Source organism: Myxine glutinosa, chromosome 11, assembly GCF_964187855.1.
Source record: "Myxine glutinosa chromosome 11, kmMyxGlut1.1, whole genome shotgun sequence".
In the NCBI taxonomy this organism is placed as follows: Eukaryota; Metazoa; Chordata; class Myxini; order Myxiniformes; family Myxinidae; genus Myxine; species Myxine glutinosa.
The window spans coordinates 128,126,362-128,143,830 of record NC_136271.1 but is presented as its reverse complement, the minus strand read 5'-3'; the positions used below and the strand labels follow the sequence as shown (position 1 = coordinate 128,143,830).

The 17,469-nt window shown below is 50.2% G+C and overlaps 1 long non-coding RNA gene across 1 annotated transcript; it reads left to right on the top strand.

Annotated features, from left to right (window-relative positions):
• The first annotated feature begins 2,811 nt into the window (after positions 1–2,811).
• LOC144888334 (uncharacterized) lies at positions 2,812–16,522 on the top strand. Its single transcript, XR_013620931.1, has 3 exons — positions 2,812–2,889; positions 4,960–5,055; positions 16,475–16,522. It is a non-coding gene; the product is annotated as an uncharacterized LOC144888334 (long non-coding RNA).
• The last annotated feature ends 947 nt before the right edge of the window (positions 16,523–17,469 follow it).

The following is a 17,469-nucleotide window of genomic DNA, read 5'->3' as shown; positions in this document are numbered from 1 at the left end:
GGCCAGGCCACACCAGCAAGTTCAGCCCAAGAGCAGGCCACAAGATGCTGAAAGAAGTCTCAAAGAACCCCAGAATGTCATCACGGGACCTACAGGTAGCTCTTGCCACTGTTGATGTCAAAGTGCACGAGTCTACCATTAGAAAGAGGCTGCACAAATTTGATCAACATGGGAGGTGTGCCAGGGGGAAACCTTTGCTGTCCAGAAAGAACATCAGGGCAAGACTAAAGTTTGCCAATGAACACCGAGGCAAAGACCCGCACTTCTGGAACAATGTGCTCTGGACAGATGAGCCAAAGGTAGAGCTATTTGGCCACAGTACCAGAAGACATGTTTGGCGAAAACCAAAGACAGCATTTGACCACAAGAACCTGATACCAACTGTAAAGCATGGTGGTGGAAATATTATGGTTTGGGGCAGCTTTGCTGCATCAGGGCCTGGGCAGCTCACCATCATATAATCCACTATGAATTCTTCATTGTACCAGAGGGTGCTTGAGGATAATGTGAGGCCATCTGTCGGAGAGTTGAAGCTCAACCGAAGGTGGACCTTGCAACATGACAATGACCCTAAACATACCAGTAAATCCACCAAGGAATGGCTGAAAAGAAAGAAATGGAGGGTTCTGGAATGGCCAAGTCAAAGCCTGGATCTAAATCCCATCGAGATGTTGTGGGGGGATTTGAAACGAGCTGTACATGCAAGAAACCCCTCAAACATCGCACAGCTGAAAGAATTCTACATGGAGGAGTGGGCAAAATTTCTCCCAGTTGATGTCAGAGACTGGTAGACAGTTATAAGAAATGCGTACTTGAGGTTGTTTCTGCCAAAGGGGGCAATACCACCTACTAGAGCCAAGGGTGTACTTACTTTTTCCACATGCGAAATTTGCATTTATGTTTATTTAAATTACTAGGGCATTGCCCGTACGTGGGTGCCCGTTCCTTGCCAAAAAAAAAAAAAAACGCTACCCGTACGCTCTACCCCGCCCGTACGCCCGTAAACAAAAAAAACAACGCTCTTCGCTTCCGCCCTTCGCTCTGACTGAATTGGGAGAAATAATGCGCATAAGAAATCGAATTACGTACCGTAATGGCGGTCAGCTCGTAACGCGCTCAGCTCCGCTCGTCTCACATCGGCCACGCCTACGCAACAAAGCGTTCTGTGATTGGCTGCCGGAAAGCGTGCTGCCGGACAGTCTTCACTGTCCGGAAGTTCGCAAATCGCAGTTACGATGAATCGTTTTAATTTAATCGCAGTTTGAATTCGTTTTAAAACATAGTTTAACGGCAACATAGTTTTCCAACGTGAAATAAATGAATACGCTGTCAAATGTGCCGTCCGAGGCAGAGTCTGATCGCCACGTTCGGCACACGTGATAGCTCGCTGCTCTCTGATTGGTTGAATCGTTTTTTGGACATAGCTCGGTAAGTAATTGTCCGATTAATATGAAACCTTGAAAAGGCACATCCTCGGGTCCCCAGCAATATACCTGGCAAGTTTCAAGTATATCGGACCCGTGGTTGTCGAGAAACAGCGGTCACAGACACACAGACACACAGACACACAGACACACAGACACACAGACACACAGACACACAGACACACAGACACACAGACACACAGAGATTACTGGAATTATAGATAGATACAATGGACTACAAAATGTAAATGTTTCATGATATTTGTTATATTATATCACCTTTATCTATCAATATTGTTGAAATGAAGATCAAATAGCTGTATGTTGAAATATGTTGAAAAAGTCAAAACTTTACATGGGGTGTACTTACTTTTTCACGTGACTGTATATATATATATTATATATGTATCATATAATAATTGTTGAGAGGGAAATCTTTCTTTTCCCACTCATATCTATACTTACACAAGAGAATATAAATGTTGTTTCTTATAGGAATCCAATCTCACTCCAGAACTTTTGAATGGCCCTTTATTTGTGTATCCCTGAAGGGACCACCATCCCTTGTAACTGTACATTAGGCAATTCCCACGTTTCGACCACCGAATTGGCCTATTCCTGGGATTATGACTGTTTCCTTTACCAAGTGTTAGGACACCACTCAAGTGTGAGTCAGAATGAGTTGTGGCGTCAAGTGTGAGTCAGAATGAGTTGTGGCAGTCAAGTGTGAGTCAGAATGAGTTGTGGCAGTCAAGTGTGAGACAAGGTGAATTGTGGCAGTCACATGACTGGAATCTGGAGATGGTGAATCCGAATGTTGTTTTCACCATCACCAATTCTCACCAAGTTGATGCTCGATAGCTCACCATTCTTAGAAGAGATATTCTCCGGTTTTTCATCCTGATGAAAACCTTGGGTCTCACTGTTTGAATATTGCAGTCATGTGACTCCCTTACTGTTTGAATATTGCAGTCATGTGACTCCCTTACTGCTTGAATGACGTATAAAGTGCGAATGAAGAAATTCAATTTGAAAAACCTTTTTTTTTTTTTAAATAACGATTTTCGAAAATCCCCAACAGGTACATTTTTGGGTCAAACAGATCAAGAAAAGGTGATTTTGACTCTTCTGAACACCCCTTATGGAGACTCACGTTTATTTCAAAACATACACCCAAAATCCTCAAAGACTCGCCAGGTAAGATTGCTTTTTAATTGTACCTTTTTCTCCACTCAGACGTCAATCTTTCGATACTTTGTGTCTGTCTCCACACTCTTTAAGCCTCCATTTTCTCTCGCACTCCTCCCGCCGCCTAGGTGATGCGCCCTGATTTTCCCCTTTTAAAACGGAGCGAACACAGACTTACTTTTCGACCTGCCGTGCGCCTGCGGCCCCGACCTTTGCCGTTGGCCGATCGCCGGAAGCCCAGTCAACCTGCAGAATGGGAGACCTACTTCATACCTCGGTGAGTTGGTGTGAAATTGATATTTTGGTTCGATAAGTTGTGCTTTGCTTTATCATTTGATATACATAAATTGAGCGTTGCTATCTCAGGTGGTAATGAGTGTAACTTTTTCTTTATGCCTCTACCTACGAAGTCGCCGGAGGAATTATGTTTTCGGGTTGTCCGTCCGTCCGTCCGTACGGGCTAAACCTTGTTTTTCTCAGCAACTATATGTCCGATTGAGAAGAAACTTTCAGGGTAGGAGTGACAGCCATGCAGAATGTTTTTATGATAATTGTGACGTCATTAGTCACGTGGAATGGCAGCCATCTTGGATTAAAAGCAAATAATTAAAAATGCATTTCTTGGAAACCGCTCAATGGAAAAATTTGAAACTTGGCACATTGTCAAGTATTCCCAATGAGCAACAAAAGCATGATAATGATGACATAGGTGAATATTTCTTCTACCGACTCCTCTCCGGCCTTGCTCCCCCAGCTCTCTCTGTGCTCTGTCCCCCCAATATTCCTTCAGGTCGCACAAGATCTGCCTGCAACCCTCTTATGGTTAAACTGCCAAAGTCTAGGCTCTCTGCTCACCTTCACTCTTTCATTCCCCTTTTCTCCCACCTCTGGAACAAACTCCCCCACTCCCTTCAATCCCACTCCTCCCTCCAGGTCTTTAAAACAGCTGTTCACCACCATCTCTTATCTTCCCCCCATCGAAAACCTTGATCTTTTCTACCCCCGGTAATTCACCCCAGAGTCCTTGCAGTGTTCATATGTTTTAATCCTCTCCCACCTCCCCCCGAGTCCTCCCGTTGTCCCTGCTCTCAAATGTTGTGTTTGTGTCCTTCCCCTTCTTCCCCCTCTCTTTTGCGTCCTCCCCCCTCTCTCCCCATCTTGTCTGCCGCCCCCCTTGTTTTTTGTGTTTTGTGTGTCGGTTTGTCTTTTTGTGTGATTAATGTTTGCTCTTTCACGAGCCTCGATCTTGTATACAAAAAAAAAAAAAAAAAAAAAAAAAAACAAGTGGGATACCAGCCAAAAATGTTTGCATGCACATGATCTATGACCAATTTGTATTTAAATATTAAATTTATGACATCATAGGTCACAAGGTTTGGCCGCCATATTGGATTGAAGGAAAATATTAAATAATTATCTCTGAAACCGCTCACCCTATCGATGTGATATTTTACAAATATCATCTAACAGCACTGTTGCATATAGTTTGAAAATGATGATGTCATAGGTCACGTGGTTTGGCAGCCATATTAGATGGAAAAACGAACCCTATCCGATCAACACGAAACTTCACAAACGTGATCCCCTACCCATACATATGCAGAGTGATGGCATCTACCCGCTGTGGGACTATGCAGAGGCATATTGGTGACAGTCGCATTGTTCTAGTTTTCGTACATGATCTAAGGCCATAGGGAGCTGCGCACCTCAGAGATAAAATACGAGAAACTTAGTGCGGAACAGACAGGGCCCCGAATCATTAAGTAATATACTATTCTTCGGAAGCAGCTTTAAGTTTGACTGTTCTATCTGCGAGCAATAACTTTGGAATGGTACGGAACCCACGGCACGAGTTGAAAAGGGCCACGGTGTACCAGTAAACTGCCTTTTGGTTTTGTAGCGTTGCTTCTTCGAGGTTTTTACAATCCTGTGCAATGTTTGTCAACCGATGGTTCTTTGTCCATGCTGCATTCTTTATAAATGCTGAGCAACAAGTGAGGGGCACCATTTTTTAAGTCTTTGCTGAACTTGGCCCGGGTTTTGAACTGTCGACCTCCGAGACTCAGAACAGAAGCTCGAACCATTAAAACACTGAGTCTGGTCGTTTTGTGCCTGACAACTGCAGGTCCAATGAATAACATTCACACCTATGAAGAGTGCCCTCCCTCTCACTTACCTTCATTTTAAAGGTGTAGTCATAATTGTAACATGTGTACGCAGTGAGAGAGTCATAGCTTGTGAAGACAGTCTGCACACTTCACCATGTCCTTCTTGTCACTGTATCACACCTTTCCTTTTCACCGCATGACCTGAAATGTACTAAACACCTTCCTTTTCAATATTGCAGACAGAAAAATAAGGAAGCCAACATTTTCAAAATGAGGACTTTCATCTCCTCTTCACGAATGACCAATGGTTCTCCTTCAAAAGCAACACGGGTCAAGTGAGCTCTAACATCCACTGCAATGTTTTACACTTTTGTTGATGTTATAATTGACTCAAAAGTATCGATACCTGTTTGGGAAGGAGCTGGGAGGAGATACTAGACATGCGGAATGAAATTTAAGTTTAATGATTGAAGCATTTCATGGAACTAGTTGCCTACACCTGCAGACTCCGGTAAGGGCAGGAAGGGTCATTCCTCTTTGGGGTGTATATATTACAGTCGATCTATGGTCGGGTCTCAGTAACATTGGGTGTGTTCATTTACCAAGTTTCTTGTGAAGAGATCACCAATTGGATTAAGCATTCGAACAAGCACTCCATTCAAAACCATTAAGGAACGGCTGGCTTGGCAAGCACTAGCTAGCTGCTTCGTAAAGGAGCACAACCCGAGCTTCTCCCTTTCAATTTCGTGTGAAACAGCAGGAGCGAGTTTCAAAAGTTCGCTACGAAAAATGCCACGGCAGCGGCAGAAAGGGCCATGTTATTAACCCAACATTTGCGGGGTATATAGAGTGCAGTAGATCTTCGCTCAGTTCTGCAAGTAAACCTTACTTCACCGATGTCGAGATTCCTCCAAATTTCTTCATTTTGTGTTATAAAGAGCATGAGCGACTGTTTAAAAAGCTAAGCATACGTGTTTGCGGTGTATAATATTTTTACTTCCTTTATAAGCTGTTGCTCCCCATGGAGTTATATTATAGACTAGAGGCTGCACTCGCTATGCCGTGTACAGAACCGGCCGTGCCACCATGGAGACCCGGCCGCCATGTTTCTGGGGGGCAACAAGTACACGGATGCGCACACTAACGCTATGGTGTCTTAGAACGAGTGGCCGTTTAAAGTTGATATTTATTATTTTTTTATTTTTTCTTCAATCTAAACTGTTACGTGCTCATCCCCGACCCCCTGGTCACGGTGTACCTCCGAGCCCAGAGAGGAGTCACGGCAGAAAAATGTGTTATTCCGTATGTCAAAGATCAATGGAGAAGCCACCCCAATGGTTACTCACAAACAAATATTGTATTAAGATCACACAAGAATAACAGTACAACAATAATAGTATTCAATAGTACAATCCATGTCCTATGATGGTACCATCAGTTTTGGTAATATAGAACTTACTGTGCTCCAAGTGAGTGAAACACGAACATCCCCAATGTCTCTTATTCCCGGCTTCAAGCCCAAAGTTGATTTGCTCCAGCGATCGACAGAACGATGTCCGATCGAGACCAGAATCCCGTTCGGATGGCAAATACAGTCCCACCGCCACAGCTGTACAAAGGCGCCCTCAAGGCGACTGGGATATCCAAAGGCGCCCTACAGGTGACTGAGACATCACACCCTCGGGTATGGACGAATTAACCTTCAAAAAGCCACGTCACACACACGCCCCAGATCGACATCTGAATGCGGTGAAATGGTCGAAAAGAGACGAAACCGGGAGCGAAGCACAAGTCCTGCGCGAGTCAAAATGGCCGACGACCCGCTCTTGAGACGTACCGGCCCGGTGATAATTCTCTTCGGAATCCACCACCAAAAACTTGACACGCAGGTTGATCGGTCACAGCGATGACAACTCGGTCGTAGGAATCCCTTTCCCAGAAACCCGAAAGTTCGCCAGTGACTCTTGCTCGCCAACGTTCGCTCCAGACCTCGGCGCGACTCGGCTTTCTTGTCCGCAGTCCGACTCACACGCTCCGCCCTTTTTTCTCCTCTTCCTCGCCGTCCGGTTCCTGTTTCATTTAAAACCTTAACTTTTAACTTTTTAAAATAGAAATATCTATTCCCTTTAAATGACAACAATAATAATACATGGAATCAGAAATGTTTCAAGTGGATGAAAACCACAACAACGAAGTGACGAATCTGTAACAAAACGAACAATATAGTGATTGCCACTATTTATCATACATTAAAGCACCAATCTTGATTGAAGTTGGCAACCACACGAACGAACGATACATTGATTTACCTATAAAAAAAAAGTTATATTTTCCTGATTATTAATGGAGTGTAAAACAGTTCATTATAAAACACCCATGATAAAACTAAGTTATACTCGGTCATCTGGACATTCACTCTGCTCACTGTAACGGGAAGGGGGGCACAATCACATTTATATGCGGACAGTAGAAAACTGCAACATAAAAAACTGAGGCACAGTGACAAGAAAGATCACTTTCATATTTAATTTAATTCATTGCAACTTAATTTATAATTCAAACCTTAATTAAAAAAAAAAAAAAAAAAAAAAAAAATACAAATCAACCACAAACCCAATAACCAAACCACCCACCCAACCACCCACACCCAACCAACCCGCCACCCACCCACCCCAACCAACCAACCAGCCACCCAACTAACCAACCACCCACCCACCCCAACCAACCAACCACCCACCCACCCAACCAACCACCCAACCACCCACCCAACTAACCAACCACCCACCCAACCACCCACCCAACCAACCAACCAACCAGCCACCCAACTAACCAACCACCCATCCACACAACCACCCACCCAACCAACCAACCAGCCACCCAACCAACCAACCACCCAAACCACCCACAAACCAACCACCCAACCATCAACCACCCACCCACCCACCCACCCAACCAACCAGCCACCCACCCACCCAACCAACCACCACCCAAAACCAAACAAAAACCAACTACGCACCCAACCAAAAACCACCCCACCCAGCCGACCACCCACCCAACCGACCACCCAACCAGCCACGCACCCAACCACCCACCCACCCACCCACCCAACCACCCAACCAACCAGCCACCCACCCAACCAACCACCCAACCAGCCAAAAACCAACCAACCAGCCACCCACCCAACCAACCAACCACCCAACCAGGCACCCACCCGCCCGCCCACCCACCCACCCACCCAACCAACCAACCAGCCACCCACCCAACCAACCAACCAGCCACCCACCCAACCAACCAACCAGCCACCCACCCAACCACACAAACAAACAAACAAACACCCCAACAAATAAACAAATAAACACCACATCCATTCTACGCATGACCTAACAAAAATCCAAAGCAGATTGTTGGATTTTGTTGAGGCTGCATGTGTGACGTTGCTACAGGCATGTCTTAGAATTGACCTTGTGATGGTAGTCTGGATCGATGGGACCCCATTACATCACAGGATCTCAAGATGGTACTGCCCATGCAAAATGTACAAATATATTTTGGGTCAAAAAGCCACGAAAGAAAACACCAAAGGGAAAATGTGTAGTTGTTTTAGACTTCTCGAACATCTTTTGATACGTGGGGAAAAAAGTCTTTAAGGTTTGCTATCCTTTAATGTACACCGGTATAAGGGCAAAATTAACCTGAAGCAAGAATATGTATAATATGACTTTTGTCCCACTTGGATTTAGAAAACAAACGACTTTAAAAGAATGATACTTCATGATAAGAATTAAGATAAGTCACACTGAAAAAAACTCTTGGGTCCAAGTTGGTCTGGGTCTGAGATGGTCTGGGTCCGAGATGATCTGGGACAGTCTGGGTCTGAGATGGTCTGGGTCCGAGATGGTCTGGATCCGAGATGGTCTGGGTCCGAGATGGTCTGGGTTCGAGATGGTCAGGGTCTGAGATGGTCTGGGTCCGAGATGATCTGGGTCCGAGATGGTCTGGGTCCGAGATGTTCTGGGTTCGAGATGGTCTGGGTTCGAGATGGTCAGGGTCTGAGATGGTCTGGGTCCGAGATGGTCTGGATCCGAGATGGTCTGGGTCCGAGATGGTCTGGGTTCGAGATGGTCAGGGTCTGAGATGGTCTGGGTCCGAGATGATCTGGGTCCGAGATGGTCTGGGTCCGAGATGGTCTGGGTCCGAGATGGTCTGGGTCCGAGATGGTCTGGGTTCGAGATGGTCAGGGTCCGAGATGGTCTGGGTCCGAGATGTTCTGGGTCCGAGATGTTCTGGGTCCGAGATGTTCTGGGTCCGAGATGTTCTGGGTCCGAGATGTTCTGAGTCCGAGATGATCTGTGTCCGAGATGATCTGGGTCCGAGATGATCTGGGTCCGAGATGGTCTGGGTCCGAGATGGTCTGGGTCCGAGATGGTCTGGGTTCGAGATGGTCTGGGTCCGAGATGGTCTGGGTCCGAGATGGTCTGGGTCCGAGATGGTCTGGGTCGGAGATGGTTCGGGTCCGACTTGCCTCGAAACATTTCTGTAGTATTGTAGGTGTTATCAGTCCATCAGTCACGATCATTATGACGACCAGGTGACAGACAAAAATAATCTCTCGCAGGTTTGAAGTTCATTTTTAGGGTAAGGCCCAGTGTAATGCTTGGCCACAATGGCATGAATGGAAAGGCCTTTGTTCCAAAGATTGAAAGAGTTGCAAAGAGACATCAACTCCGCCTGTCATGCCTGTGCCTGTCTAGCCCTACAAGCAGGGCTGTATGGCTCTCTTTTACCATGGGTCTTATTGTAATGGCGACAACAATAAGACACATGACATAAAAGAGAGCCATACAGCCTTGCTTCTTGTTGTATGCCTGTCCGCCACTCTCGATGAATCTGACCAAATTCCGACCAAAATTTCTACTTTTAAAAAGAAAAACACAGAGTACTCACCTGTGAAAACTAACATCCTTCTTCTGGTTGCTACGATTTGTGCACTCGTAGCAGGCACAACTTTTCGGCATCTTGCAACTAGAAAATATTCGCGACATAAATAGGTCATGTACATGTAAATGTACGTTGTCAACAAATGTTGCCCCCCAAAACATGGCTGCCGGTCGTCCTTGCCGGCACGGGGCCATGTGGCGAGTGCGCCCTCGAGTCTATAATATAACTCTATGTTGCTCCCACAGAAACGCCATTATAACTACTGGCAACGGTACCCACCCTACTAGTGGGGCTTCAATTGGGAAGCCCAAATGAAAAGGCAAAATATCAGACATTGAAGGCTTTTTTATTTTAAACGATTCATATAAACATCCGTTAAATCATATCACACGCAAATCATCAAAATCTAAACAGTACATGGCGCCCATTTTGAAAAAAGATTGAATTCTGCAAAACGGAAGCGGCTGCTACACGTCTTTCTCAGTCGCACGTTTATGTGTGAAGAGTGAGTGTGTGCCGAATCTGTAACACAGAAGCGGCCGCTACACCTGTTTCTCAGTCGCTTTGCACACGCTGCCGTGTTACTTCGGAGCCGCACTTTTATATAGGAAGAGTTCGTCAGGAGTCGATATACTCTCTACTGGTACGTATAATTTCAACAAAAGCCACATCACTGTTCATATCGGTAAATAATATTCCATTGTGGTGGGCACAAGGGGCAATAATTCCGTGCACCAGTGGGTGGCGCGAGCATCCAGGTGGGGGACGAAAGCACATGCCCCGCCTTTCGACCGATCGGCCATGCCCAGGGACTAGGCGTGGCCTCGGCACATAAATGCGGGCTCTAAGCTCGAGCCCGCCCAGTGCTGAAGTACGAGCTTTGAATAAAGACTCTTTGTTATACAAACGCGTTGTGGCCTACCTCTCTGGCAATCGAGTCGTGTGTGCGCAGCACCACACTGGTGACCCCGATTGGTTCAGCCGTTGCTGACCACCGAACACGCCATGGCCACCAACGCCATCGCAGTCCAACTCACGGAGTTCTGGGAAGCGCAAGCCGACGTTTGGTTTTTGCAGGCCGAAGCTCAATTCCAACTCCAAGGCATAACGGCGGACGAGACCCGGTACTACCACGTGGTCGCCACCCTTGGGCCCGGCACTGCCGCCCGAGTCGTGTCCATCCTTCGGCGCCCGCCGGGCGACAACAAGTACGAGGTGCTCAAACGTCTCCTCATCGCCACGTTCGGGCTCACGGAGATCGAACGGGCCGACCGCCTCCTGGACCTTCCCGCCCTCGGCGACACACGACCATCTGTCCGGATGGATTCCATGCTGTCCCTGCTTGGCGACCAGCCCCCGGAATTCTTATTCCGAGCACTTTTCTTACGCCAGCTACCTGCACAGGTACGCCTCGCGCTGGCCGGTTCCAAAATAAAGGAACCCCGCGCCCTGGCCGTAGAGGCCGACAAGCATTTTGCGGCCTGCGACACGCGGTTGGTATACGGTGCTGCCATAGTGGATCCCGGTGCGGAGGCTCCAGCGCCCCCGGTTTCCCTCGTGGCTGCTGCTACGCCCCGTCCACTACCACCGCCGCCACCACTACCGCCGCCGGCACGGCCGCCGCGGCCGTTACCGCCGCAAACCTGGTGCTACTACCATGCCAGGTTCGGCCGCCAGGCTAAAACGTGTCGCCCGCCGTGCTCTTTTGACGGGTCGGGAAACAACCGGCGCTCACTTGCGGCCATGAGCGTCGGCCATTCCGGCAGCCTCCTTTTCATCACGGACACCTTGTCTGGGCGCCGTTTTCTTTGTGACACAGGAGCGCAGGTGAGCGTCCTCCCCGCCTCCACGTCCGACAAGCAAACCGCGGGCCAGGGCCCCGCTTTGCTTGCCGCCAACGGTACACCCATCCGCACATTCGGGAAGCGTTGCCTCTCCCTGCGGTTCGGAGGGCAGCGCTTTCAATGGTCGTTCGTGACCGCCAGCGTGCCAATGGCACTGCTCGGTGCGGACTTCCTATGTGCGAATGGGTTGTTGGTCAACGTGAAGCGCAGACGGCTCGTCCAGGCCGAAACCTTTAGCTCGCTCGCTTGTTCGCTGAGCGGCTCGTTGAGCGGCTCACTGAGCGGCTTGCCAAGCAGCTTGCTGGAAGGTTCCGTCCCGGCGAGTTTAGTTTGCACGCTTCCGGCAGCGGACGCCTTTACCCGCCTCCTCGCCAGTTTCCCGGCCCTCACGCGGCCCACCTTCTCAGCGGTGGCCACTAAACACAGTGTGGAGCACCATATACCGACGGTCGGGCCGCCGGTCTATGCCCGGGCACGCCGACTCGAGCCCACGAAGCTCGCGGTGGCGAAAGCGGAGTTCGCCATGCTGGAGCGGCTGGGGATCGTACGGCGCTCCAACAGCGCTTGGGCTTCTCCTCTGCACATTGTGCCGAAGCCCGGCGGGGGGATGGTGGCCGTGCGGGGACTACCGCCGGCTCAATGATGCCACCACCCCCGACCGCCACCCGGTCACGCATATACAGGACTTTTCCGCCCGGTTGGCAAACACGACCGTGTTTTCCAAGGTGGACCTCATCCGGGGCTACCACCAGGTCCCCGTCCAACCAGACGACGTCCTGAAGACGGCCGTCATCACCCCTTTCGGCCTCTTTGAGTTCCTGAGAATGCCTTTCGGGTTGAAGAATGCGGCCCAGGCATTCCAGCGGCTTATGGACAGCACCTTGCGCGACTTACCTTTCCTGTTTGTCTACCCGGATGACATCCTAATCGCGAACGCGTCCCGGGAGGAGCACCTGCTCCACCTCCGCACGCTTTTAGAACGCCTGGGCCAGCATGGTTTAATCATCAACCCCGCCAAGTGCCGTTTCGGCGTTGCCACCATCGACTTCTTTGGGCACCGCATCACCAGGCACGGGGCCATCCCTTTAACGGCCAAGGTGGAGGCGGTCATGGATTTCCCGCGGCCCGCACGATCAAGGGGCTCCAGGAGTTCCTGGGCATGGTACATTTTTACCACCACTTCGTGCCCGACGTCGCCCAGCACCTCCGCCCATTGCACGAGGCCCTCCGGGGCAAGCCGGGCAAAGGTGACATCGCCTGGTCGGAGCCGATGGCCGCGGCGTTTGCGGCGCAAAGCTGGCCCTGGCCGACGCCACCATGCTGGCGCACCCAGCGCCCGATGCACCGATCTCCCTCACCACCGACGCGTCGGACTACGCGGTGGGCGCGGTGCACGAGCAGTGGGTGTGTGGTGCTTGGCAACCGCTGGTGTTTTTTAGCCGGCAGCTTCGCCGGCACGAACGCCGCTATAGCACCTTCGACCGCGAGCTGCTCGGGCTCCACCTGGTGGTCCGACACTTCCGCCATCTGCTGGAGGGCTGCCCGTTCATGGCTTTCGTTGACCACAAGCCCCTTGTGTTCGCGATGGCCAAGGTCGCCGAGCCATGGTCGGCACGGTAGCAGCGTCACCTCTCTGCCGTGTCCGAGTACACGATGGACATCCGTCACATGGCGGGTAAGGACAACCCGGTGGCGGATTGCCTTTCCCGGTCTGTCGTGCACGCGGTCCACCTCGGGGTCGACTATGCCCGGATGGCGGAGGACCAGACCGCCGACCCCGGCATCCAGGCCTTGCGGACCGCCGTCACCACGGGCCTCCGCGTAACCGAGGTGCCATTCGACGCCGCGGGCGCGGCCTTCCTATGTGACGTCTCCCTCGGACGGCCTCGCCCCATCGTGCCCGCTGGCTGGCGGCGCCCCGTTTTCGACGCCATCCACAGCCTGTCCCACCCGGGCACGAAGGCATCCCAGAAGCTCGTCGCGGCGAAGTTCGTCTGGCATGGCCTCCGGAAGGACGTCCGCGACTGGGCCAGGACGTGCCTCGCGTGCCAGCGCGCAAAGGTCCACCACCACACCCAGGCCCCGTTGGCCCCGTTTGCGGTGCCCGAGCATCGGTTCGACCACGTGCACGTCGACTTGGTGGGACCTCTGCCCCCCTCGCGGGGGTTCACCCACCTCCTCACCATGGTAGACCTCACCACACGGTGGCCGGAGGCCGTCCCATTGGCGGCGACGTCTGCGGCTGATGTGGCGCAAGCCTTCATCGCCACTTGGGTTGCCCGGTTCGGTGCCCCCTCGGACATCTCGTCCGACCACGGCCCCCAGTTGACCTCAGAGCTCTGGGCCGCGGTGGCGCAAGGGCTCGGGGTGAAACTACACCGCACCACGGCCTACCACCCCCAGGCCAATGGCCTGTGCGAGCGCTTTCATCGCTCAATGAAGGCCGCACTCCGGGCCAGCCTCCGCGATGGCGGCTGGGTCGACAGACTCCCCTGGGTCCTGCTGGGCCTCAGGACGGCGCCCAAGGATGACCTGCACGCATCCTCGGGGGAGCTGGTCTTCGGGCAACCACTGCGGGTACCGGGTGAATTTATCCCCGACTCCACGGTCCGCGGCGCAACAGCGCTCTGCCCTTCAGGAGACTGCCCGGAGGTTCGCCCCGGTGCCAACGGCACACCACGGTTGCCCGCTTCCCACGTCGCCCCGGAGCTTCGCACGGCAAAGTACGTCTTCGTCCTGCACGACGCCCACCGGGCACAGCTACGGCCCCCGTACGACGGGCCCTTCCACGTGCTGGAGACCGGGGACAAATTTTTCACCATCGACATCGGCGGTGCCCCGGATCGCATTTCCGTGGACCGCCTCAAGCCGGCGCACCTCGATCTGGACCACCCCCCGCAAGCAGCTCTGCCTCTGCGTCGAGGCCGCCCCCCGGCGGTCGGACCCCCGGCACCCCCCCGCCCCGCCAGCCCGCTACCCCCCAGCCCTGCACCCATCGCCAGGGGGCGTTTCGGCCGGGTCATCCGGCTTCCCCGCAAACTCACCCTTCAGGTGCGCGGGAATTATCGGGGGGCGCATGTGGTGGGCACAAGGAGAAATAATTCCGCGCACCAGTGGGTGGCGCGAGCATCCAGGCGGGGGATGAAAGCACATGCCCTGCCTTTCGACCGATCGGCCACGCCCGGGGATTAGGCGTGGCCTCGGCACATATATGCGGGCTCTAAGCTTGAGCCCGGCCAGTGCTGAAGTACGAGCTTTGAATAAAGACTCTTTGTTATACAAACGCGTTGTGGCCTACCTCTCTGGCAATCGAGTCGTGTGTGCGCACAGGGCCGGCGCTACCATTAGGCCAACTAGGCAGCCGCCTAGGGCGCAGAGATCAGAGGGGCGTATTACTGAACCTTAAAGGGTCACAGTTTTATATAAATTATTGTTTTAAGACTGGTCACAGCATACTGAGTGCCCTTTAGTTCAAAATGATTTGTGTGCCAAAATATTTTCTTTTGTATTTGCGAAAGATAAATCAAAGATTGTTTATTTAAAATTTTGATTTTGCATATCTAAAACTTATTGCTCAAACCAAAAACTGTTTTGTTTATCTGTAATTTCCATTCACACACTCATAAAGGGCCCACTTTCATTATTTTGCATTGCAAACCACATGTAGTGTCATATTTATTTAAGTGAAAGCCCATTTGCCCCAAAGCGTGGGGTAACAGGGCCACCAGGGGCGGATCCAGGAATTTTTTGACGGGGGGGGGGGGTGCATGAAACCATAGCGCTGGGGGGAGGATAAAGGGGGGGGGTCTGGGGGTCCTCCCCCATGAAATTTTAAATAACTGATCGTCAGAAACGGCATTTCGTGCGTTTCTGCAGTTTCTGCAGTTTCTGCAGTTTCTGCAGTTTCTGCAGTTTCTGAAGTTTCTGCAGTTCCTTGTGTTCTTCCCTGGTCCAACAGTTCAGCAGATTTACACCGCCTGCACCCTCATCCTGGATCGAAGGGGGGGTGCGCACCCCAGCACCCCCCCCCCCGGATCCACCCCTGGCCACTGCCATATTAATGGACATTGCGCCTTTAATATTGGTGCTGTTGGCATCTTGCGGTACTTAGTCTTGCAATTTAAAATAAATTTAGCAGTTTCAAGTTTTCTGCTTTTTATTTTTTATACAAAACATCTGTTTTTAAAAATCGAAGTTGGCAAAAAAAAATGGGGGGGGGGGGAGGGGATGCAAGTAGCTGGCCTTGCCTAGGGCGCAAAATAGTCTGGCGCCGGTCCTGTGTGCGCAGCACCACACCATCGTGTTTGGAAAAACTGGAAAATTGGAAAACTTGGAAAAATTAGCGAAACAATATAGGGGGTCCCAGGGGGTCCCAGGATTACCCACCTAAAATATCGTTGCGATCTGTTCAGCCATTTTTGCGGTACCTTCGAACTGACAGACAGACGGACATTTGGTGAATTATAGTTAAAGATAAGCTGTTTATACACGTCATCACTGCAGGAAAAATGCCTTGGGGAAGTGGGACTTTATTAGTATTAATATTGTTTTGTGATAACATTAACAATATGCGATTATCATTATTTTGTTATTAAAAGCGTCTTTGGAAAAACGCCACGATAAATCTTCTTTGGACAAACGCCACGACAAAGCTAATTTAACATTGACATACAACTCAACGTGCAACCCCATTGACGGCAATGACGGGGAAAACCCGCTCGGGGGAGAAAACCCCCTTGGGGAGGGGGGGGGGGCAAATGAATGCGCTACAACCTTCATTGTGTAACCCTTCGTCATCCTGTCAAGTTTGGTTGAGATTGGATAAGTAACGACAGAATGTATTGGCGTCAAAAATTCATCAGACACAAATAAAAATGGCGTATTTTAGTATGATAACTGCTTTTGATGATCTGCATGTGCTATTTGGTCTTCCTAAGAGAGTTCCATTTTGTGTCATGTCAATGTGGTGCAGCAATGAAAGTCCCGATGACAACAACGCCATGGAAGCGAAGCAGTGGAGACACAAAGGTCCCAATCCCAACAACGCCATGGAAGTGAAGCAGTGGAGACACGAAGGTCCCAATCCCAACAACGCCATGGAAGCGAAGCAGTGGAGACACAAAGGTCCCAATCCCAACAACGCCATGGAAGCGAAGCAGTGGAGACACAAAGGTCCCAATCCCAACAACGCCATGGAAGCGAAGCAGTGGAGACACAAAGGTCCCAATCCCAACAACGCCATGGAAGCGAAGCAGTGGAGACACGAAGGTCCCAATCCCAACAACGCCATGGAAGCGAAGCAGTGGAGACACAAAGGTCCCAATCCCAACAACGCCATGGAAGCGAAGCAGTGGAGACACAAAGGTCCCAATCCCAACAACGCCATGGAAGCGAAGCAGTGGAGACACGAAGGTCCCGAACCCAACGACACCACGGAAGTGAAGTCTGAAGAAACTTTGGGAAGTTCACCACTGAGCACCTCTCTATATAGCACCTGCCAATATTTTGCAAAAATGTACGACAGTGGAGCAAAATGGATGCAGAGGAATGTCATAAGGAAAGCAAGAACTCTTCTCTCTCCTTATTCACGATAAATCGGGTGAGGGGGAAATTTTAACACTTCCAACATAAATTTATTGAGGTGAGACATTTCATTATTTTCCGCATTTCTAAATATAAATTGTATTTGTTTTGTGGACAAGTTTTTACTGCTCAGCATTTACTGTTTTGTCAACTTCAAAGGTTTATTTTTTCCTGTTACAGTTAGTGACACAATTAATGCTTTTTGTATTTCAATACAGACCCGGAGACATTTAAATGTGAGCGACTGCTCTGAGTTTGTACGGAACAAACCAAAAAATGGCCTGATATTTCAGTGAAAATTTTTCAGGAAAATTTATTTCAGGAAAAGTGAGAAATTTATAATTTCAATGGAGGTTGGATATTTCAATTCTGACCCTGATGTGA